Genomic DNA, 24,985 nt, shown 5'->3' with positions numbered 1-24,985 from the left:
CGACTGACGACTCACTTCTGCTGCTCGTTCCAAGGTTTTTTCCTCATACGATGCTGGCTAGTGTGAAGTAATTACTGCAAATCAAATTAACCGATTCATTAATGTACATAACCAATTAACATCATCGTCTCCTACTTGATTTTGACTAGTTGATAGGTTGTTTTTGGTCTCCCCGAAGGGAGTGGACCGATCCCAGAGGTACTGCAATACCGGGCCGATCCGCGGCAAAGGTGGAGCAAGCTCCTAGCACTTCGCCATGTTGCAAAAAATCAGTTTTAATATCAAGGATCCCACATGGGGATCGTCAGATATAAAGCTGATAAGAACAGATACTACACTTGTACTTTGTACTACACGAGAGACGAGAACTAGAGACGTGACGTGACGTGACGCGATGCCATGCCATGCCATGCCATGCCATGCCATGCCATGCCATGCCATGCCATGCCATGCCATGCCATTCAATGCCTTGTGATTCAATACCATGCAGTTCAATGCGATGCGATGCAATGACATGCGATTCGATGCCATGCGAGGCGAGGCGATGCATCATCTAACATAACGTGATTCCCTGGAAAACGACTCTGTTGTTGAGTGAAACAACAAAGTTAAGATATAACAAGATGTAAGTAATTCGAGAAGTCTGAGTACTGTAGGTACTATTGCAAATTCATTGCTTAATATATGTGAATGTGTACGAAAATCCATCCATCGCTTTTACCGAGTATACAAATACTCACTCATTGTTGGTGTTTAGGGAGGTAAATGAAGTATTGCAAAGCTAATTACGAAACTAGCTTTCACAATGACATTTGGTGGTTGGTCGCTTTGCAAATTATAGTAGATTCTATATCAATTTATTCGTTATTTTACGTGAATGAATGAATGAATGAATGAATGAATGAATGAATGAATTAATGATGAATGAATGAATGAAATGAATGTGTGCCTGCATACATTGCCTAAATAAAATATGTAAATATACGGACGGTGGTGGCGTTTAGAGAGGTGAATGAATCATTTGAAATCTAATTAGGAAACTAGCATTCAAATGGAGAGGGGTGAGAGTGCAGGTGCGCTTGAACTTGGGTGGGTTCTGGGTTTCGTTGACGTATATATTACAGGTGAATATGTGCATCGAATGCTCGATTGAAGTATATAAATACACATTGTTAGTGTTATTGAGGTAAATGATGGATTGTAAAGCTAATCAAGACACTAGAATTCACTTTGAGGCTAGTGGCTGGCCGGCTGGCAAGCGTGGAAGTGGCAAACGATCGTTGAGTTGCCGTGTAAGACCACGCCAAAGCAACACCTCCCTCCATCTCAAGTCGAATTTCGTCTTTATTACGCATTGGTACATTGCAGCAATGGTAAATTAAGTAGATAAACGTCTGATCTTGATGTGTGTGTGAATATAATTTCGCTGTCAAAGCCGACTAAGGAATTCCGAGTGATATACACACCACTCCACACTCACAAGGGGAGAGTGAGTAATAATTTCGTAAAAAAAGAGAAGAGCATGCCAACAATGGGTAACTATTATAGTTAGGTTCTCGATCACAGTAAACCCGTTGATTTAGAGTTTATTTGCACAATGACCACGTCATATTAGATGCCATTTAAATACCAAATCCAGTTCTCCACTAAACGCAAACACAAGCTTAACACTATTTAACCCATCTCTACTAGCCTTTTCATAACCAACCACTAAGCTACCTAAACCAGTTTCCACACTTATATAAATAGACAAAACTTCACCCTATATAACCTATCTCAGAAAACAAACAAATCAATTAATATTGCACTAACTGGCAACCCCCCATTCATAAAATCAACTTCTTTCCTTCCAGACCGACCATCCATCGTATTTGCTGCTCGCACATAATCTTTAATCTAAAGTTATTAAATGATATTACTCACCTCACTCTCCTTCTTTCTCCTCCTTCCTTCCTTCCTTCCTTCCTTCCTTCCTTCCTTCCTTCCTTTCCTTCCTTCCTTCCTTCCTTCCTTCCTTCCTTCCTTCCTTCCTTCTAACTCGTTCCAGTTGTTCAGCTTCGACCCATCAAACCCGGACTCGACTGACGACTCACTTCTGCTGCTCGTTCCAAGGTTTTTTCCTCATACGATGCTGGCTAGTGTGAAGTAATTACTGCAAATCAAATTAACACGATTCATTAATGTACATAACCAATTAACATCATCGTCTCCTACTTGATTTTGACTAGTTGATAGGGTTGTTTTTGGTCTCCCCGAAGGGAGTGGACCGATCCCAGAGGTACTGCAATACCGGGCCGATCCGCGGCAAAGGTGGAGCAAGCTCCTAGCACTTCGCCATGTTGCAAAAAATCAGTTTAATATCAAGGATCCCACATGGGGATCGTATCAGATATAAAGCTGATAAGAACAGATACTACACTTTGTACTTTGTACTACACGAGAGACGAGACTAGAGACGTGACGTGACGTGACGCGATGCCATGCCATGCCATGCCATGCCATGCCATGCCATGCCATGCCATGCCATGCCATGCCATGCCATTCAATGCCTTGTGATTCAATACCATGCAGTTCAATGCGATGCGATGCAATGACATGCGATTTCGATGCCATGCGAGGCGAGGCGATGCATCATCTAACACGTGATTCCCTGGAAAACGACTCTGTTGTTGAGTGAACAACAAAGTTAAGATATAACAAGATGTAAGTAATTCGAGAAGTCTGAGTACTGTAGGTACTATTGCAAATTCATTGCTTAATATATGTGAATGTGTACGAAATCCATCCATCGCTTTTACCGAGTATACAAATACTCACTCATTGTTGGTGTTTAGGGAGGTAAATGAAGTATTGCAAAGCTAATTACGAAACTAGCTTTCACAATGACATTTGGTGGTTGGTCGCTTTGCAAATTATAGTAGATTCTATATCAATTTTATTCGTTATTTTACGTGAATGAATGAATGAATGAATGAATGAATGAATTGAATGAATGAATGAATGAATGAATGAATGATGAATGAATGAATGATGTGTGCCTGCATACATTGCCTAAATAAAATATGTAAATATACGGACGGTGGTGGCGTTTAGAGAGGTGAATGAATCATTTGAAATCTAATTAGGAAACTAGCATTCAAATGGAGAGGGGTGAGAGTGCAGGTGCGCTTGAACTTGGGTGGGTTCTGGGTTTCGTTGACGTATATATTACAGGTGAATATGTGCATCGAATGCTCGATTGAAGTATATAAATACACATTGTTAGTGTGTATTGAGGTAAATGATGGATTGTAAAGCTAATCAAGACACTAGAATTCACTTTGAGGCTAGTGGCTGGCCGGCTGGCAAGCGTGGAAGTGGCAAACGATCGTTGAGTTGCCGTGTAAGACCACGCCAAAGCAACACCTCCCTCCATCTCAAGTCGAATTTCGTCTTTATTACGCATTGGTACATTGCAGCAATGGTAAATTAAGTAGATAAACGTCTGATCTTGATGTGTGTGTGAATATAATTTCGCTGTCAAAGCCGACTAAGGAATTCCGAGTGATATACACACCACTCCACACTCACAAGGGAGAGTGAGTAAGTAATTTCGTAAAAAAAGAGAAAGCATGCCAACAATGGGTAACTATTATAGTTAGGTTCTCGATCACAGTAAACCCGTTGATTTAGAGTTTATTTGCACAATGACCACGTCATATTAGATGCCATTTAAATACCAAATCCAGTTCTCCACTAAACGCAAACACAAGCTTAACACTATTTAAACCCATCTCTACTAGCCTTTTCATAACCAACCACTAAGCTACCTAAACCAGTTTCCACACTTATATAAATAGACAAAAACTTCACCCTATATAACCTATCTCAGAAAACAAACAAAATCAATTAATATTGCACTACTGGCAACCCCCCATTCATAAAATCAACTTCTTTCCTTCCAGACCGACCATCCATCGTATTTGCTGCTCGCACATAATCTTTAATCTAAAGTTATTAAATGATATTACTCACCTCACTCTCCTTCTTTCTCCTCCTTCCTTCCTTCCTTCCTTCCTTCCTTCCTTCCTTCCTTCCTTCCTTCCTTCCTTCCTTCCTTCCTTCCTTCCTTCCTTCCTTCCTTCCTAACTCGTTCCAGTTGTTCAGCTTCGACCCATCAAACCCGGACTCGACTGACGACTCACTTCTGCTGCTCGTTCCAAGGTTTTTTCCTCATACGATGCTGGCTAGTGTGAAGTAATTACTGCAAATCAAATTAACACGATTCATTAATGTACATAACCAATTAACATCATCGTCTCCTACTTGATTTTGACTAGTTGATAGGGTTGTTTTTGGTCTCCCCGAAGGGAGTGGACCGATCCCAGAGGTACTGCAATACCGGGCCGATCCGCGGCAAAGGTGGAGCAAGCTCCTAGCACTTCGCCATGTTGCAAAAAATCAGTTTAATATCAAGGATCCCACATGGGGATCGTATCAGATATAAAGCTGATAAGAACAGATACTACACTTTGTACTTTGTACTACACGAGAGACGAGAGACTAGAGACGTGACGTGACGTGACGCGATGCCATGCCATGCCATGCCATGCCATGCCATGCCATGCCATGCCATGCCATGCCATGCCATGCCATTCAATGCCTTGTGATTCAATACCATGCAGTTCAATGCGATGCGATGCAATGACATGCGATTCGATGCCATGCGAGGCGAGGCGATGCATCATCTAACATAACGTGATTCCCTGGAAAACGACTCTGTTGTTGAGTGAACAACAAAGTTAAGATATAACAAGATGTAAGTAATTCGAGAAGTCTGAGTACTGTAGGTACTATTGCAAATTCATTGCTTAATATATGTGAATGTGTACGAAATCCATCCATCGCTTTTACCGAGTATACAAATACTCACTCATTGTTGGTGTTTAGGGAGGTAAATGAAGTATTGCAAAGCTAATTACGAAACTAGCTTTCACAATGACATTTGGTGGTTGGTCGCTTTGCAAATTATAGTAGATTCTATATCAATTTTATTCGTTATTTTACGTGAATGAATGAATGAATGAATGAATGAATGAATGAATGAAATGAATGAATGAATGAATGAATGAATGAATGAATGAATGAATGTGTGCCTGCATACATTGCCTAAATAAAATATGTAAATATACGGACGGTGGTGGCGTTTAGAGAGGTGAATGAATCATTTGAAATCTAATTAGGAAACTAGCATTCAAATGGAGAGGGGTGAGAGTGCAGGTGCGCTTGAACTTGGGTGGGTTCTGGGTTTCGTTGACGTATATATTACAGGTGAATATGTGCATCGAATGCTCGATTGAAGTATATAAATACACATTGTTAGTGTGTATTGAGGTAAATGATGGATTGTAAAGCTAATCAAGACACTAGAATTCACTTTGAGGCTAGTGGCTGGCCGGCTGGCAAGCGTGGAAGTGGCAAACGATCGTTGAGTTGCCGTGTAAGACCACGCCAAAGCAACACCTCCCTCCATCTCAAGTCGAATTTCGTCTTTATTACGCATTGGTACATTGCAGCAATGGTAAATTAAGTAGATAAACGTCTGATCTTGATGTGTGTGTGAATATAATTTCGCTGTCAAAGCCGACTAAGGAATTCCGAGTGATATACACACCACTCCACACTCACAAGGGAGAGTGAGTAAGTAATTTCGTAAAAAAAGAGAAGAGCATGCCAACAATGGGTAACTATTATAGTTAGGTTCTCGATCACAGTAAACCCGTTGATTTAGAGTTTATTTGCACAATGACCACGTCATATTAGATGCCATTTAAATACCAAATCCAGTTCTCCACTAAACGCAAACACAAGCTTAACACTATTTACCCATCTCTACTAGCCTTTTCATAACCAACCACTAAGCTACCTAAACCAGTTTCCACACTTATATAAATAGACAAAAACTTCACCCTATATAACCTATCTCAGAAAACAAACAAAATCAATTAATATTGCACTAACTGGCAACCCCCCATTCATAAAATCAACTTCTTTCCTTCCAGACCGACCATCCATCGTATTTGCTGCTCGCACATAATCTTTAATCTAAAGTTATTAAATGATATTACTCACCTCACTCTCCTTCTTTCTCCTCCTTCCTTCCTTCCTTCCTTCCTTCCTTCCTTCCTTCCTTCCTTCCTTCCTTCTTCCTTCCTTCCTTCCTTCCTTCCTTCCTTCCTTCCTTCCTTCTAACTCGTTCCAGTTGTTCAGCTTCGACCCATCAAACCCGGACTCGACTGACGACTCACTTCTGCTGCTCGTTCCAAGGTTTTTTCCTCATACGATGCTGGCTAGTGTGAAGTAATTACTGCAAATCAAATTAACACGATTCATTAATGTACATAACCAATTAACATCATCGTCTCCTACTTGATTTTGACTAGTTGATAGGGTTGTTTTTGGTCTCCCCGAAGGGAGTGGACCGATCCCAGAGGTACTGCAATACCGGGCCGATCCGCGGCAAAGGTGGAGCAAGCTCCTAGCACTTCGCCATGTTGCAAAAAATCAGTTTAATATCAAGGATCCCACATGGGGATCGTATCAGATATAAAGCTGATAAGAACAGATACTACACTTTGTACTTTGTACTACACGAGAGACGAGAGACTAGAGACGTGACGTGACGTGACGCGATGCCATGCCATGCCATGCCATGCCATGCCATGCCATGCCATGCCATGCCATGCCATGCCATGCCATTCAATGCCTTGTGATTCAATACCATGCAGTTCAATGCGATGCGATGCAATGACATGCGATTCGATGCCATGCGAGGCGAGGCGATGCATCATCTAACATAACGTGATTCCCTGGAAAACGACTCTGTTGTTGAGTGAACAACAAAGTTAAGATATAACAAGATGTAAGTAATTCGAGAAGTCTGAGTACTGTAGGTACTATTGCAAATTCATTGCTTAATATATGTGAATGTGTACGAAATCCATCCATCGCTTTTACCGAGTATACAAATACTCACTCATTGTTGGTGTTTAGGGAGGTAAATGAAGTATTGCAAAGCTAATTACGAAACTAGCTTTCACAATGACATTTGGTGGTTGGTCGCTTTGCAAATTATAGTAGATTCTATATCAATTTTATTCGTTATTTTACGTGAATGAATGAATGAATGAATGAATGAATGAATGAATGAATGAATGAATGAATGAATGAATGAATGAATGAATGAATGAATGAATGTGCCTGCATACATTGCCTAAATAAAATATGTAAATATACGGACGGTGGTGGCGTTTAGAGAGGTGAATGAATCATTTGAAATCTAATTAGGAAACTAGCATTCAAATGGAGAGGGGTGAGAGTGCAGGTGCGCTTGAACTTGGGTGGGTTCTGGGTTTCGTTGACGTATATATTACAGGTGAATATGTGCATCGAATGCTCGATTGAAGTATATAAATACACATTGTTAGTGTGTATTGAGGTAAATGATGGATTGTAAAGCTAATCAAGACACTAGAATTCACTTTGAGGCTAGTGGCTGGCCGGCTGGCAAGCGTGGAAGTGGCAAACGATCGTTGAGTTGCCGTGTAAGACCACGCCAAAGCAACACCTCCCTCCATCTCAAGTCGAATTTCGTCTTTATTACGCATTGGTACATTGCAGCAATGGTAAATTAAGTAGATAAACGTCTGATCTTGATGTGTGTGTGAATATAATTTCGCTGTCAAAGCCGACTAAGGAATTCCGAGTGATATACACACCACTCCACACTCACAAGGGAGAGTGAGTAAGTAATTTCGTAAAAAAAGAGAGCATGCCAACAATGGGTAACTATTATAGTTAGGTTCTCGATCACAGTAAACCCGTTGATTTAGAGTTTATTTGCACAATGACCACGTCATATTAGATGCCATTTAAATACCAAATCCAGTTCTCCACTAAACGCAAACACAAGCTTAACACTATTTAACCCATCTCTACTAGCCTTTTCATAACCAACCACTAAGCTACCTAAACCAGTTTCCACACTTATATAAATAGACAAAAACTTCACCCTATATAACCTATCTCAGAAAACAAACAAAATCAATTAATATTGCACTAACTGGCAACCCCCCATTCATAAAATCAACTTCTTTCCTTCCAGACCGACCATCCATCGTATTTGCTGCTCGCACATAATCTTTAATCTAAAGTTATTAAATGATATTACTCACCTCACTCTCCTTCTTTCTCCTCCTTCCTTCCTTCCTTCCTTCCTTCCTTCCTTCCTTCCTTCCTTCCTTCCTTCCTTCCTTCCTTCCTTCCTTCCTTCTAACTCGTTCCAGTTGTTCAGCTTCGACCCATCAAACCCGGACTCGACTGACGACTCACTTCTGCTGCTCGTTCCAAGGTTTTTTCCTCATACGATGCTGGCTAGTGTGAAGTAATTACTGCAAATCAAATTAACACGATTCATTAATGTACATAACCAATTAACATCATCGTCTCCTACTTGATTTTGACTAGTTGATAGGGTTGTTTTTGGTCTCCCCGAAGGGAGTGGACCGATCCCAGAGGTACTGCAATACCGGGCCGATCCGCGGCAAAGGTGGAGCAAGCTCCTAGCACTTCGCCATGTTGCAAAAAATCAGTTTAATATCAAGGATCCCACATGGGGATCGTATCAGATATAAAGCTGATAAGAACAGATACTACACTTTGTACTTTGTACTACACGAGAGACGAGAGACTAGAGACGTGACGTGACGTGACGCGATGCCATGCCATGCCATGCCATGCCATGCCATGCCATGCCATGCCATGCCATGCCATGCCATGCCATTCAATGCCTTGTGATTCAATACCATGCAGTTCAATGCGATGCGATGCAATGACATGCGATTCGATGCCATGCGAGGCGAGGCGATGCATCATCTAACATAACGTGATTCCCTGGAAAACGACTCTGTTGTTGAGTGAACAACAAAGTTAAGATATAACAAGATGTAAGTAATTCGAGAAGTCTGAGTACTGTAGGTACTATTGCAAATTCATTGCTTAATATATGTGAATGTGTACGAAATCCATCCATCGCTTTTACCGAGTATACAAATACTCACTCATTGTTGGTGTTTAGGGAGGTAAATGAAGTATTGCAAAGCTAATTACGAAACTAGCTTTCACAATGACATTTGGTGGTTGGTCGCTTTGCAAATTATAGTAGATTCTATATCAATTTTATTCGTTATTTTACGTGAATGAATGAATGAATGAATGAATGAATGAATGAATGAATGATGAATGAATGAATGAATGAATGAATGAATGAATGAATGTGTGCCTGCATACATTGCCTAAATAAAATATGTAAATATACGGACGGTGGTGGCGTTTAGAGAGGTGAATGAATCATTTGAAATCTAATTAGGAAACTAGCATTCAAATGGAGAGGGGTGAGAGTGCAGGTGCGCTTGAACTTGGGTGGGTTCTGGGTTTCGTTGACGTATATATTACAGGTGAATATGTGCATCGAATGCTCGATTGAAGTATATAAATACACATTGTTAGTGTGTATTGAGGTAAATGATGGATTGTAAAGCTAATCAAGACACTAGAATTCACTTTGAGGCTAGTGGCTGGCCGGCTGGCAAGCGTGGAAGTGGCAAACGATCGTTGAGTTGCCGTGTAAGACCACGCCAAAGCAACACCTCCCTCCATCTCAAGTCGAATTTCGTCTTTATTACGCATTGGTACATTGCAGCAATGGTAAATTAAGTAGATAAACGTCTGATCTTGATGTGTGTGTGAATATAATTTCGCTGTCAAAGCCGACTAAGGAATTCCGAGTGATATACACACCACTCCACACTCACAAGGGAGAGTGAGTAAGTAATTTCGTAAAAAAAGAGAAGAGCATGCCAACAATGGGTAACTATTATAGTTAGGTTCTCGATCACAGTAAACCCGTTGATTTAGAGTTTATTTGCACAATGACCACGTCATATTAGATGCCATTTAAATACCAAATCCAGTTCTCCACTAAACGCAAACACAAGCTTAACACTATTTAACCCATCTCTACTAGCCTTTTCATAACCAACCACTAAGCTACCTAAACCAGTTTCCACACTTATATAAATAGACAAAAACTTCACCCTATATAACCTATCTCAGAAAACAAACAAAATCAATTAATATTGCACTAACTGGCAACCCCCCATTCATAAAATCAACTTCTTTCCTTCCAGACCGACCATCCATCGTATTTGCTGCTCGCACATAATCTTTAATCTAAAGTTATTAAATGATATTACTCACCTCACTCTCCTTCTTTCTCCTCCTTCCTTCCTTCCTTCCTTCCTTCCTTCCTTCCTTCCTTCCTTCCTTCCTTCCTTCCTTCCTTCCTTCCTTCCTTCCTTCCTTCCTTCTAACTCGTTCCAGTTGTTCAGCTTCGACCCATCAAACCCGGACTCGACTGACGACTCACTTCTGCTGCTCGTTCCAAGGTTTTTTCCTCATACGATGCTGGCTAGTGTGAAGTAATTACTGCAAATCAAATTAACACGATTCATTAATGTACATAACCAATTAACATCATCGTCTCCTACTTGATTTTGACTAGTTGATAGGGTTGTTTTTGGTCTCCCCGAAGGGAGTGGACCGATCCCAGAGGTACTGCAATACCGGGCCGATCCGCGGCAAAGGTGGAGCAAGCTCCTAGCACTTCGCCATGTTGCAAAAAATCAGTTTAATATCAAGGATCCCACATGGGGATCGTATCAGATATAAAGCTGATAAGAACAGATACTACACTTTGTACTTTGTACTACACGAGAGACGAGAGACTAGAGACGTGACGTGACGTGACGCGATGCCATGCCATGCCATGCCATGCCATGCCATGCCATGCCATGCCATGCCATGCCATGCCATGCCATTCAATGCCTTGTGATTCAATACCATGCAGTTCAATGCGATGCGATGCAATGACATGCGATTCGATGCCATGCGAGGCGAGGCGATGCATCATCTAACATAACGTGATTCCCTGGAAAACGACTCTGTTGTTGAGTGAACAACAAAGTTAAGATATAACAAGATGTAAGTAATTCGAGAAGTCTGAGTACTGTAGGTACTATTGCAAATTCATTGCTTAATATATGTGAATGTGTACGAAATCCATCCATCGCTTTTACCGAGTATACAAATACTCACTCATTGTTGGTGTTTAGGGAGGTAAATGAAGTATTGCAAAGCTAATTACGAAACTAGCTTTCACAATGACATTTGGTGGTTGGTCGCTTTGCAAATTATAGTAGATTCTATATCAATTTTATTCGTTATTTTACGTGAATGTGAATGAATGAATGAATGAATGAATGAATGAATGAATGAATGAATGAATGAATGAATGAATGAATGAATGAATGTGTGCCTGCATACATTGCCTAAATAAAATATGTAAATATACGGACGGTGGTGGCGTTTAGAGAGGTGAATGAATCATTTGAAATCTAATTAGGAAACTAGCATTCAAATGGAGAGGGGTGAGAGTGCAGGTGCGCTTGAACTTGGGTGGGTTCTGGGTTTCGTTGACGTATATATTACAGGTGAATATGTGCATCGAATGCTCGATTGAAGTATATAAATACACATTGTTAGTGTGTATTGAGGTAAATGATGGATTGTAAAGCTAATCAAGACACTAGAATTCACTTTGAGGCTAGTGGCTGGCCGGCTGGCAAGCGTGGAAGTGGCAAACGATCGTTGAGTTGCCGTGTAAGACCACGCCAAAGCAACACCTCCCTCCATCTCAAGTCGAATTTCGTCTTTATTACGCATTGGTACATTGCAGCAATGGTAAATTAAGTAGATAAACGTCTGATCTTGATGTGTGTGTGAATATAATTTCGCTGTCAAAGCCGACTAAGGAATTCCGAGTGATATACACACCACTCCACACTCACAAGGGAGAGTGAGTAAGTAATTTCGTAAAAAAAGAGAAGAGCATGCCAACAATGGGTAACTATTATAGTTAGGTTCTCGATCACAGTAAACCCGTTGATTTAGAGTTTATTTGCACAATGACCACGTCATATTAGATGCCATTTAAATACCAAATCCAGTTCTCCACTAAACGCAAACACAAGCTTAACACTATTTAACCCATCTCTACTAGCCTTTTCATAACCAACCACTAAGCTACCTAAACCAGTTTCCACACTTATATAAATAGACAAAAACTTCACCCTATATAACCTATCTCAGAAAACAAACAAAATCAATTAATATTGCACTAACTGGCAACCCCCCATTCATAAAATCAACTTCTTTCCTTCCAGACCGACCATCCATCGTATTTGCTGCTCGCACATAATCTTTAATCTAAAGTTATTAAATGATATTACTCACCTCACTCTCCTTCTTTCTCCTCCTTCCTTCCTTCCTTCCTTCCTTCCTTCCTTCCTTCCTTCCTTCCTTCCTTCCTTCCTTCCTTCCTTCCTTCCTTCCTTCCTTCTAACTCGTTCCAGTTGTTCAGCTTCGACCCATCAAACCCGGACTCGACTGACGACTCACTTCTGCTGCTCGTTCCAAGGTTTTTTCCTCATACGATGCTGGCTAGTGTGAAGTAATTACTGCAAATCAAATTAACACGATTCATTAATGTACATAACCAATTAACATCATCGTCTCCTACTTGATTTTGACTAGTTGATAGGGTTGTTTTTGGTCTCCCCGAAGGGAGTGGACCGATCCCAGAGGTACTGCAATACCGGGCCGATCCGCGGCAAAGGTGGAGCAAGCTCCTAGCACTTCGCCATGTTGCAAAAAATCAGTTTAATATCAAGGATCCCACATGGGGATCGTATCAGATATAAAGCTGATAAGAACAGATACTACACTTTGTACTTTGTACTACACGAGAGACGAGAGACTAGAGACGTGACGTGACGTGACGCGATGCCATGCCATGCCATGCCATGCCATGCCATGCCATGCCATGCCATGCCATGCCATGCCATGCCATTCAATGCCTTGTGATTCAATACCATGCAGTTCAATGCGATGCGATGCAATGACATGCGATTCGATGCCATGCGAGGCGAGGCGATGCATCATCTAACATAACGTGATTCCCTGGAAAACGACTCTGTTGTTGAGTGAACAACAAAGTTAAGATATAACAAGATGTAAGTAATTCGAGAAGTCTGAGTACTGTAGGTACTATTGCAAATTCATTGCTTAATATATGTGAATGTGTACGAAATCCATCCATCGCTTTTACCGAGTATACAAATACTCACTCATTGTTGGTGTTTAGGGAGGTAAATGAAGTATTGCAAAGCTAATTACGAAACTAGCTTTCACAATGACATTTGGTGGTTGGTCGCTTTGCAAATTATAGTAGATTCTATATCAATTTTATTCGTTATTTTACGTGAATGAATGAATGAATGAATGAATGAATGAATGAATGAATGAATGAATGAATGAATGAATGAATGAATGAATGAATGAATGTGTGCCTGCATACATTGCCTAAATAAAATATGTAAATATACGGACGGTGGTGGCGTTTAGAGAGGTGAATGAATCATTTGAAATCTAATTAGGAAACTAGCATTCAAATGGAGAGGGGTGAGAGTGCAGGTGCGCTTGAACTTGGGTGGGTTCTGGGTTTCGTTGACGTATATATTACAGGTGAATATGTGCATCGAATGCTCGATTGAAGTATATAAATACACATTGTTAGTGTGTATTGAGGTAAATGATGGATTGTAAAGCTAATCAAGACACTAGAATTCACTTTGAGGCTAGTGGCTGGCCGGCTGGCAAGCGTGGAAGTGGCAAACGATCGTTGAGTTGCCGTGTAAGACCACGCCAAAGCAACACCTCCCTCCATCTCAAGTCGAATTTCGTCTTTATTACGCATTGGTACATTGCAGCAATGGTAAATTAAGTAGATAAACGTCTGATCTTGATGTGTGTGTGAATATAATTTCGCTGTCAAAGCCGACTAAGGAATTCCGAGTGATATACACACCACTCCACACTCACAAGGGAGAGTGAGTAAGTAATTTCGTAAAAAAAGAGAAGAGCATGCCAACAATGGGTAACTATTATAGTTAGGTTCTCGATCACAGTAAACCCGTTGATTTAGAGTTTATTTGCACAATGACCACGTCATATTAGATGCCATTTAAATACCAAATCCAGTTCTCCACTAAACGCAAACACAAGCTTAACACTATTTAACCCATCTCTACTAGCCTTTTCATAACCAACCACTAAGCTACCTAAACCAGTTTCCACACTTATATAAATAGACAAAAACTTCACCCTATATAACCTATCTCAGAAAACAAACAAAATCAATTAATATTGCACTAACTGGCAACCCCCCATTCATAAAATCAACTTCTTTCCTTCCAGACCGACCATCCATCGTATTTGCTGCTCGCACATAATCTTTAATCTAAAGTTATTAAATGATATTACTCACCTCACTCTCCTTCTTTCTCCTCCTTCCTTCCTTCCTTCCTTCCTTCCTTCCTTCCTTCCTTCCTTCCTCCTTCCTTCCTTCCTTCCTTCCTTCCTTCCTTCCTTCCTTTCCTTCTAACTCGTTCCAGTTGTTCAGCTTCGACCCATCAAACCCGGACTCGACTGACGACTCACTTCTGCTGCTCGTTCCAAGGTTTTTTCCTCATACGATGCTGGCTAGTGTGAAGTAATTACTGCAAATCAAATTAACACGATTCATTAATGTACATAACCAATTAACATCATCGTCTCCTACTTGATTTTGACTAGTTGATAGGGTTGTTTTTGGTCTCCCCGAAGGGAGTGGACCGATCCCAGAGGTACTGCAATACCGGGCCGATCCGCGGCAAAGGTGGAGCAAGCTCCTAGCACTTCGCCATGTTGCAAAAAATCAGTTTAATATCAAGGATCCCACATGGGGATCGTATCAGATATAAAGCTGATAAGAACAGATACTACACTTTGTACTTTGTACTACACGAGAGACGAGAGACTAGAGACGTGACGTGACGTGACGCGATGCCATGCCATGCCATGCCATGCCATGCCATGCCATGCCATGCCATGCCATGCCATGCCATGCCATTCAATGCCTTGTGATTCAATACCATGCAGTTCAATGCGATGCGATGCAATGACATGCGATTCGATGCCATGCGAGGCGAGGCGATGCATCATCTAACATAACGTGATTCCCTGGAAAACGACTCTGTTGTTGAGTGAACAACAAAGTTAAGATATAACAAGATGTAAGTAATTCGAGAAGTCTGAGTACTGTAGGTACTATTGCAAATTCATTGCTTAATATATGTGAATGTGTACGAAATCCATCCATCGCTTTTACCGAGTATACAAATACTCACTCATTGTTGGTGTTTAGGGAGGTAAATGAAGTATTGCAAAGCTAATTACGAAACTAGCTTTCACAATGACATTTGGTGGTTGGTCGCTTTGCAAATTATAGTAGATTCTATATCAATTTTATTCGTTATTTTACGTGAATGAATGAATGAATGAATGAATGAATGAATGAATGAATGAATGAATGAATGAATGAATGAATGAATGAAATGTGTGCCTGCATACATTGCCTAAATAAAATATGTAAATATACGGACGGTGGTGGCGTTTAGAGAGGTGAATGAATCATTTGAAATCTAATTAGGAAACTAGCATTCAAATGGAGAGGGGTGAGAGTGCAGGTGCGCTTGAACTTGGGTGGGTTCTGGGTTTCGTTGACGTATATATTACAGGTGAATATGTGCATCGAATGCTCGATTGAAGTATATAAATACACATTGTTAGTGTGTATTGAGGTAAATGATGGATTGTAAAGCTAATCAAGACACTAGAATTCACTTTGAGGCTAGTGGCTGGCCGGCTGGCAAGCGTGGAAGTGGCAAACGATCGTTGAGTTGCCGTGTAAGACCACGCCAAAGCAACACCTCCCTCCATCTCAAGTCGAATTTCGTCTTTATTACGCATTGGTACATTGCAGCAATGGTAAATTAAGTAGATAAACGTCTGATCTTGATGTGTGTGTGAATATAATTTCGCTGTCAAAGCCGACTAAGGAATTCCGAGTGATATACACACCACTCCACACTCACAAGGGAGAGTGAGTAAGTAATTTCGTAAAAAAAGAGAAGAGCATGCCAACAATGGGTAACTATTATAGTTAGGTTCTCGATCACAGTAAACCCGTTGATTTAGAGTTTATTTGCACAATGACCACGTCATATTAGATGCCATTTAAATACCAAATCCAGTTCTCCACTAAACGCAAACACAAGCTTAACACTATTTAACCCATCTCTACTAGCCTTTTCATAACCAACCACTAAGCTACCTAAACCAGTTTCCACACTTATATAAATAGACAAAAACTTCACCCTATATAACCTATCTCAGAAAACAAACAAAATCAATTAATATTGCACTAACTGGCAACCCCCCATTCATAAAATCAACTTCTTTCCTTCCAGACCGACCATCCATCGTATTTGCTGCTCGCACATAATCTTTAATCTAAAGTTATTAAATGATATTACTCACCTCACTCTCCTTCTTTCTCCTCCTTCCTTCCTTCCTTCCTTCCTTCCTTCCTTCCTTCCTTCCTTCCTTCCTTCCTTCCTTCCTTCCTTCCTTCCTTCCTTCCTTCTAACTCGTTCCAGTTGTTCAGCTTCGACCCATCAAACCCGGACTCGACTGACGACTCACTTCTGCTGCTCGTTCCAAGGTTTTTTCCTCATACGATGCTGGCTAGTGTGAAGTAATTACTGCAAATCAAATTAACACGATTCATTAATGTACATAACCAATTAACATCATCGTCTCCTACTTGATTTTGACTAGTTGATAGGGTTGTTTTTGGTCTCCCCGAAGGGAGTGGACCGATCCCAGAGGTACTGCAATACCGGGCCGATCCGCGGCAAAGGTGGAGCAAGCTCCTAGCACTTCGCCATGTTGCAAAAAATCAGTTTAATATCAAGGATCCCACATGGGGATCGTATCAGATATAAAGCTGATAAGAACAGATACTACACTTTGTACTTTGTACTACACGAGAGACGAGAGACTAGAGACGTGACGTGACGTGACGCGATGCCATGCCATGCCATGCCATGCCATGCCATGCCATGCCATGCCATGCCATGCCATGCCATGCCATTCAATGCCTTGTGATTCAATACCATGCAGTTCAATGCGATGCGATGCAATGACATGCGATTCGATGCCATGCGAGGCGAGGCGATGCATCATCTAACATAACGTGATTCCCTGGAAAACGACTCTGTTGTTGAGTGAACAACAAAGTTAAGATATAACAAGATGTAAGTAATTCGAGAAGTCTGAGTACTGTAGGTACTATTGCAAATTCATTGCTTAATATATGTGAATGTGTACGAAATCCATCCATCGCTTTTACCGAGTATACAAATACTCACTCATTGTTGGTGTTTAGGGAGGTAAATGAAGTATTGCAAAGCTAATTACGAAACTAGCTTTCACAATGACATTTGGTGGTTGGTCGCTTTGCAAATTATAGTAGATTCTATATCAATTTTATTCGTTATTTTACGTGAATGAATGAATGAATGAATGAATGAATGAATGAATGAATGAATGAATGAATGAATGAATGAATGAATGAATGAATGAATGTGTGCCTGCATACATTGCCTAAATAAAATATGTAAATATACGGACGGTGGTGGCGTTTAGAGAGGTGAATGAATCATTTGAAATCTAATTAGGAAACTAGCATTCAAATGGAGAGGGGTGAGAGTGCAGGTGCGCTTGAACTTGGGTGGGTTCTGGGTTTCGTTGACGTATATATTACAGGTGAATATGTGCATCGAATGCTCGATTGAAGTATATAAATACACATTGTTAGTGTGTATTGAGGTAAATGATGGATTGTAAAGCTAATCAAGACACTAGAATTCACTTTGAGGCTAGTGGCTGGCCGGCTGGCAAGCGTGGAAGTGGCAAACGATCGTTGAGTTGCCGTGTAAGACCACGCCAAAGCAACACCTCCCTCCATCTCAAGTCGAATTTCGTCTTTATTACGCATTGGTACATTGCAGCAATGGTAAATTAAGTAGATAAACGTCTGATCTTGATGTGTGTGTGAATATAATTTCGCTGTCAAAGCCGACTAAGGAATTCCGAGTGATATACACACCACTCCACACTCACAAGGGAGAGTGAGTAAGTAATTTCGTAAAAAAAGAGAAGAGCATGCCAACAATGGGTAACTATTATAGTTAGGTTCTCGATCACAGTAAACCCGTTGATTTAGAGTTTATTTGCACAATGACCACGTCATATTAGATGCCATTTAAATACCAAATCCAGTTCTCCACTAAACGCAAACACAAGCTTAACACTATTTAACCCATCTCTACTAGCCTTTTCATAACCAACCACTAAGCTACCTAAACCAGTTTCCACACTTATATAAATAGACAAAAACTTCACCCTATATAACCTATCTCAGAAAACAAACAAAATCAATTAATATTGCACTAACTGGCAACCCCCCATTCATAAAATCAACTTCTTTCCTTCCAGACCGACCATCCATCGTATTTGCTGCTCGCACATAATCTTTAATCTAAAGTTATTAAATGATATTACTCACCTCACTCTCCTTCTTTCTCCTCCTTCCTTCCTTCCTTCCTTCCTTCCTTCCTTCCTTCCTTCCTTCCTTCCTTCCTTCCTTCCTTCCTTCCTTCCCTTCCTTCCTTCCTTCTAACTCGTTCCAGTTGTTCAGCTTCGACCCATCAAACCCGGACTCGACTGACGACTCACTTCTGCTGCTCGTTCCAAGGTTTTTTCCTCATACGATGCTGGCTAGTGTGAAGTAATTACTGCAAATCAAATTAACACGATTCATTAATGTACATAACCAATTAACATCATCGTCTCCTACTTGATTTTGACTAGTTGATAGGGTTGTTTTTGGTCTCCCCGAAGGGAGTGGACCGATCCCAGAGGTACTGCAATACCGGGCCGATCCGCGGCAAAGGTGGAGCAAGCTCCTAGCACTTCGCCATGTTGCAAAAAATCAGTTTAATATCAAGGATCCCACATGGGGATCGTATCAGATATAAAGCTGATAAGAACAGATACTACACTTTGTACTTTGTACTACACGAGAGACGAGAGACTAGAGACGTGACGTGACGTGACGCGATGCCATGCCATGCCATGCCATGCCATGCCATGCCATGCCATGCCATGCCATGCCATGCCATGCCATTCAATGCCTTGTGATTCAATACCATGCAGTTCAATGCGATGCGATGCAATGACATGCGATTCGATGCCATGCGAGGCGAGGCGATGCATCATCTAACATAACGTGATTCCCTGGAAAACGACTCTGTTGTTGAGTGAACAACAAAGTTAAGATATAACAAGATGTAAGTAATTCGAGAAGTCTGAGTACTGTAGGTACTATTGCAAATTCATTGCTTAATATATGTGAATGTGTACGAAATCCATCCATCGCTTTTACCGAGTATACAAATACTCACTCATTGTTGGTGTTTAGGGAGGTAAATGAAGTATTGCAAAGCTAATTACGAAACTAGCTTTCACAATGACATTTGGTGGTTGGTCGCTTTGCAAATTATAGTAGATTCTATATCAATTTTATTCGTTATTTTACGTGAATGAATGAATGAATGAATGAATGAATGAATGAATGAATGAATGAATGAATGAATGAATGAATGAATGAATGAATGAATGTGTGCCTGCATACATTGCCTAAATAAAATATGTAAATATACGGACGGTGGTGGCGTTTAGAGAGGTGAATGAATCATTTGAAATCTAATTAGGAAACTAGCATTCAAATGGAGAGGGGTGAGAGTGCAGGTGCGCTTGAACTTGGGTGGGTTCTGGGTTTCGTTGACGTATATATTACAGGTGAATATGTGCATCGAATGCTCGATTGAAGTATATAAATACACATTGTTAGTGTGTATTGAGGTAAATGATGGATTGTAAAGCTAATCAAGACACTAGAATTCACTTTGAGGCTAGTGGCTGGCCGGCTGGCAAGCGTGGAAGTGGCAAACGATCGTTGAGTTGCCGTGTAAGACCACGCCAAAGCAACACCTCCCTCCATCTCAAGTCGAATTTCGTCTTTATTACGCATTGGTACATTGCAGCAATGGTAAATTAAGTAGATAAACGTCTGATCTTGATGTGTGTGTGAATATAATTTCGCTGTCAAAGCCGACTAAGGAATTCCGAGTGATATACACACCACTCCACACTCACAAGGGAGAGTGAGTAAGTAATTTCGTAAAAAAAGAGAAGAGCATGCCAACAATGGGTAACTATTATAGTTAGGTTCTCGATCACAGTAAACCCGTTGATTTAGAGTTTATTTGCACAATGACCACGTCATATTAGATGCCATTTAAATACCAAATCCAGTTCTCCACTAAACGCAAACACAAGCTTAACACTATTTAACCCATCTCTACTAGCCTTTTCATAACCAACCACTAAGCTACCTAAACCAGTTTCCACACTTATATAAATAGACAAAAACTTCACCCTATATAACCTATCTCAGAAAACAAACAAAATCAATTAATATTGCACTAACTGGCAACCCCCCATTCATAAAATCAACTTCTTTCCTTCCAGACCGACCATCCATCGTATTTGCTGCTCGCACATAATCTTTAATCTAAAGTTATTAAATGATATTACTCACCTCACTCTCCTTCTTTCTCCTCCTTCCTTCCTTCCTTCCTTCCTTCCTTCCTTCCTTCCTTCCTTCCTTCCTTCCTTCCTTCCTTCCTTCCTTCCTTCCTTCCTTCCTTCTAACTCGTTCCAGTTGTTCAGCTTCGACCCATCAAACCCGGACTCGACTGACGACTCACTTCTGCTGCTCGTTCCAAGGTTTTTTCCTCATACGATGCTGGCTAGTGTGAAGTAATTACTGCAAATCAAATTAACACGATTCATTAATGTACATAACCAATTAACATCATCGTCTCCTACTTGATTTTGACTAGTTGATAGGGTTGTTTTTGGTCTCCCCGAAGGGAGTGGACCGATCCCAGAGGTACTGCAATACCGGGCCGATCCGCGGCAAAGGTGGAGCAAGCTCCTAGCACTTCGCCATGTTGCAAAAAATCAGTTTAATATCAAGGATCCCACATGGGGATCGTATCAGATATAAAGCTGATAAGAACAGATACTACACTTTGTACTTTGTACTACACGAGAGACGAGAGACTAGAGACGTGACGTGACGTGACGCGATGCCATGCCATGCCATGCCATGCCATGCCATGCCATGCCATGCCATGCCATGCCATGCCATGCCATTCAATGCCTTGTGATTCAATACCATGCAGTTCAATGCGATGCGATGCAATGACATGCGATTCGATGCCATGCGAGGCGAGGCGATGCATCATCTAACATAACGTGATTCCCTGGAAAACGACTCTGTTGTTGAGTGAACAACAAAGTTAAGATATAACAAGATGTAAGTAATTCGAGAAGTCTGAGTACTGTAGGTACTATTGCAAATTCATTGCTTAATATATGTGAATGTGTACGAAATCCATCCATCGCTTTTACCGAGTATACAAATACTCACTCATTGTTGGTGTTTAGGGAGGTAAATGAAGTATTGCAAAGCTAATTACGAAACTAGCTTTCACAATGACATTTGGTGGTTGGTCGCTTTGCAAATTATAGTAGATTCTATATCAATTTTATTCGTTATTTTACGTGAATGAATGAATGAATGAATGAATGAATGAATGAATGAATGAATGAATGAATGAATGAATGAATGAATGAATGAATGAATGTGTGCCTGCATACATTGCCTAAATAAAATATGTAAATATACGGACGGTGGTGGCGTTTAGAGAGGTGAATGAATCATTTGAAATCTAATTAGGAAACTAGCATTCAAATGGAGAGGGGTGAGAGTGCAGGTGCGCTTGAACTTGGGTGGGTTCTGGGTTTCGTTGACGTATATATTACAGGTGAATATGTGCATCGAATGCTCGATTGAAGTATATAAATACACATTGTTAGTGTGTATTGAGGTAAATGATGGATTGTAAAGCTAATCAAGACACTAGAATTCACTTTGAGGCTAGTGGCTGGCCGGCTGGCAAGCGTGGAAGTGGCAAACGATCGTTGAGTTGCCGTGTAAGACCACGCCAAAGCAACACCTCCCTCCATCTCAAGTCGAATTTCGTCTTTATTACGCATTGGTACATTGCAGCAATGGTAAATTAAGTAGATAAACGTCTGATCTTGATGTGTGTGTGAATATAATTTCGCTGTCAAAGCCGACTAAGGAATTCCGAGTGATATACACACCACTCCACACTCACAAGGGAGAGTGTAGTAAGTAATTTCGTAAAAAAAGAGAAGAGCATGCCAACAATGGGTAACTATTATAGTTAGGTTCTCGATCACAGTAAACCCGTTGATTTAGAGTTTATTTGCACAATGACCACGTCATATTAGATGCCATTTAAATACCAAATCCAGTTCTCCACTAAACGCAAACACAAGCTTAACACTATTTAACCCATCTCTACTAGCCTTTTCATAACCAACCACTAAGCTACCTAAACCAGTTTCCACACTTATATAAATAGACAAAACTTCACCCTATATAACCTATCTCAGAAAACAAACAAAATCAATTAATATTGCACTAACTGGCAACCCCCCATTCATAAAATCAACTTCTTTCCTTCCAGACCGACCATCCATCGTATTTGCTGCTCGCACATAATCTTTAATCTAAAGTTATTAAATGATATTACTCACCTCACTCTCCTTCTTTCTCCTCCTTCCTTCCTTCCTTCCTTCCTTCCTTCCTTCCTTCCTTCCTTCCTTCCTTCCTTCCTTCCTTCCTTCCTTCCTTCCTTCCTTCCTTCCTTCTAACTCGTTCCAGTTGTTCAGCTTCGACCCATCAAACCCGGACTCGACTGACGACTCACTTCTGCTGCTCGTTCCAAGGTTTTTTCCTCATACGATGCTGGCTAGTGTGAAGTAATTACTGCAAATCAAATTAACACGATTCATTAATGTACATAACCAATTAACATCATCGTCTCCTACTTGATTTTGACTAGTTGATAGGGTTGTTTTTGGTCTCCCCGAAGGGAGTGGACCGATCCCAGAGGTACTGCAATACCGGGCCGATCCGCGGCAAAGGTGGAGCAAGCTCCTAGCACTTCGCCATGTTGCAAAAAATCAGTTTAATATCAAGGATCCCACATGGGGATCGTATCAGATATAAAGCTGATAAGAACAGATACTACACTTTGTACTTTGTACTACACGAGAGACGAGAGACTAGAGACGTGACGTGACGTGACGCGATGCCATGCCATGCCATGCCATGCCATGCCATGCCATGCCATGCCATGCCATGCCATGCCATGCCATTCAATGCCTTGTGATTCAATACCATGCAGTTCAATGCGATGCGATGCAATGACATGCGATTCGATGCCATGCGAGGCGAGGCGATGCATCATCTAACATAACGTGATTCCCTGGAAAACGACTCTGTTGTTGAGTGAACAACAAAGTTAAGATATAACAAGATGTAAGTAATTCGAGAAGTCTGAGTACTGTAGGTACTATTGCAAATTCATTGCTTAATATATGTGAATGTGTACGAAATCCATCCATCGCTTTTACCGAGTATACAAATACTCACTCATTGTTGGTGTTTAGGGAGGTAAATGAAGTATTGCAAAGCTAATTACGAAACTAGCTTTCACAATGACATTTGGTGGTTGGTCGCTTTGCAAATTATAGTAGATTCTATATCAATTTTATTCGTTATTTACGTGAATGAATGAATGAATGAATGAATGAATGAATGAATGAATGAATGAATGATGAATGAATGAATGATGAATGAATGAATGTGTGCCTGCATACATTGCCTAAATAAAATATGTAAATATACGGACGGTGGTGGCGTTTAGAGAGGTGAATGAATCATTTGAAATCTAATTAGGAAACTAGCATTCAAATGGAGAGGGGTGAGAGTGCAGGTGCGCTTGAACTTGGGTGGGTTCTGGGTTTCGTTGACGTATATATTACAGGTGAATATGTGCATCGAATGCTCGATTGAAGTATATAAATACACATTGTTAGTGTGTATTGAGGTAAATGATGGATTGTAAAGCTAATCAAGACACTAGAATTCACTTTGAGGCTAGTGGCTGGCCGGCTGGCAAGCGTGGAAGTGGCAAACGATCGTTGAGTTGCCGTGTAAGACCACGCCAAAGCAACACCTCCCTCCATCTCAAGTCGAATTTCGTCTTTATTACGCATTGGTACATTGCAGCAATGGTAAATTAAGTAGATAAACGTCTGATCTTGATGTGTGTGTGAATATAATTTCGCTGTCAAAGCCGACTAAGGAATTCCGAGTGATATACACACCACTCCACACTCACAAGGGAGTGAGTAAGTAATTTCGTAAAAAAAGAGAAGAGCATGCCAACAATGGGTAACTATTATAGTTAGGTTCTCGATCACAGTAAACCCGTTGATTTAGAGTTTATTTGCACAATGACCACGTCATATTAGATGCCATTTAAATACCAAATCCAGTTCTCCACTAAACGCAAACACAAGCTTAACACTATTTAACCCATCTCTACTAGCCTTTTCATAACCAACCACTAAGCTACCTAAACCAGTTTCCACACTTATATAAATAGACAAAACTTCACCCTATATAACCTATCTCAGAAAACAAACAAAATCAATTAATATTGCACTAACTGGCAACCCCCCATTCATAAAATCAACTTCTTTCCTTCCAGACCGACCATCCATCGTATTTGCTGCTCGCACATAATCTTTAATCTAAAGTTATTAAATGATATTACTCACCTCACTCTCCTTCTTTCTCCTCCTTCCTTCC

At 40.7% G+C, this 24,985-nt stretch overlaps 12 non-coding genes across 12 annotated transcripts; all 12 read right to left on the bottom strand.

Moving 5' to 3' along the window:
* Positions 1-176: 176 nt before the first annotated feature.
* Positions 177-366, bottom strand: LOC138362428 (U2 spliceosomal RNA). The gene has a single exon (XR_011227655.1). It is a non-coding gene; the product is annotated as a U2 spliceosomal RNA (small nuclear RNA).
* A 1,890-nt stretch (positions 367-2,256) lies between these two features.
* LOC138362427 (U2 spliceosomal RNA) lies at positions 2,257-2,448 on the bottom strand. Its single transcript, XR_011227654.1, has one exon. It is a non-coding gene; the product is annotated as a U2 spliceosomal RNA (small nuclear RNA).
* Positions 2,449-4,347: 1,899 nt separating this feature from the next.
* On the bottom strand, positions 4,348-4,539 carry LOC138362426 (U2 spliceosomal RNA). Its single transcript, XR_011227653.1, has one exon. It is a non-coding gene; the product is annotated as a U2 spliceosomal RNA (small nuclear RNA).
* Positions 4,540-6,450: 1,911 nt separating this feature from the next.
* Positions 6,451-6,642, bottom strand: LOC138362425 (U2 spliceosomal RNA). Its single transcript, XR_011227652.1, has one exon. It is a non-coding gene; the product is annotated as a U2 spliceosomal RNA (small nuclear RNA).
* A 1,891-nt stretch (positions 6,643-8,533) lies between these two features.
* On the bottom strand, positions 8,534-8,725 carry LOC138362424 (U2 spliceosomal RNA). Its single transcript, XR_011227651.1, has one exon. It is a non-coding gene; the product is annotated as a U2 spliceosomal RNA (small nuclear RNA).
* A 1,903-nt stretch (positions 8,726-10,628) lies between these two features.
* Positions 10,629-10,820, bottom strand: LOC138362423 (U2 spliceosomal RNA). Its single transcript, XR_011227650.1, has one exon. It is a non-coding gene; the product is annotated as a U2 spliceosomal RNA (small nuclear RNA).
* Positions 10,821-12,718: 1,898 nt separating this feature from the next.
* LOC138362422 (U2 spliceosomal RNA) lies at positions 12,719-12,910 on the bottom strand. The gene has a single exon (XR_011227649.1). It is a non-coding gene; the product is annotated as a U2 spliceosomal RNA (small nuclear RNA).
* Positions 12,911-14,818: 1,908 nt separating this feature from the next.
* Positions 14,819-15,010, bottom strand: LOC138362432 (U2 spliceosomal RNA). The gene has a single exon (XR_011227659.1). It is a non-coding gene; the product is annotated as a U2 spliceosomal RNA (small nuclear RNA).
* A 1,893-nt stretch (positions 15,011-16,903) lies between these two features.
* On the bottom strand, positions 16,904-17,095 carry LOC138362431 (U2 spliceosomal RNA). The gene has a single exon (XR_011227658.1). It is a non-coding gene; the product is annotated as a U2 spliceosomal RNA (small nuclear RNA).
* A 1,905-nt stretch (positions 17,096-19,000) lies between these two features.
* LOC138362430 (U2 spliceosomal RNA) lies at positions 19,001-19,192 on the bottom strand. Its single transcript, XR_011227657.1, has one exon. It is a non-coding gene; the product is annotated as a U2 spliceosomal RNA (small nuclear RNA).
* A 1,904-nt stretch (positions 19,193-21,096) lies between these two features.
* Positions 21,097-21,288, bottom strand: LOC138362429 (U2 spliceosomal RNA). Its single transcript, XR_011227656.1, has one exon. It is a non-coding gene; the product is annotated as a U2 spliceosomal RNA (small nuclear RNA).
* A 1,908-nt stretch (positions 21,289-23,196) lies between these two features.
* On the bottom strand, positions 23,197-23,388 carry LOC138362421 (U2 spliceosomal RNA). The gene has a single exon (XR_011227648.1). It is a non-coding gene; the product is annotated as a U2 spliceosomal RNA (small nuclear RNA).
* Between the last annotated feature and the right edge of the window lie 1,597 nt (positions 23,389-24,985).

This window comes from Procambarus clarkii, unplaced genomic scaffold (genome assembly GCF_040958095.1).
Source record: "Procambarus clarkii isolate CNS0578487 unplaced genomic scaffold, FALCON_Pclarkii_2.0 HiC_scaffold_1800, whole genome shotgun sequence".
Classification (NCBI taxonomy): Eukaryota; Metazoa; Arthropoda; class Malacostraca; order Decapoda; family Cambaridae; genus Procambarus; species Procambarus clarkii.
This window is presented reverse-complemented; position numbering and strand designations above follow the sequence as displayed.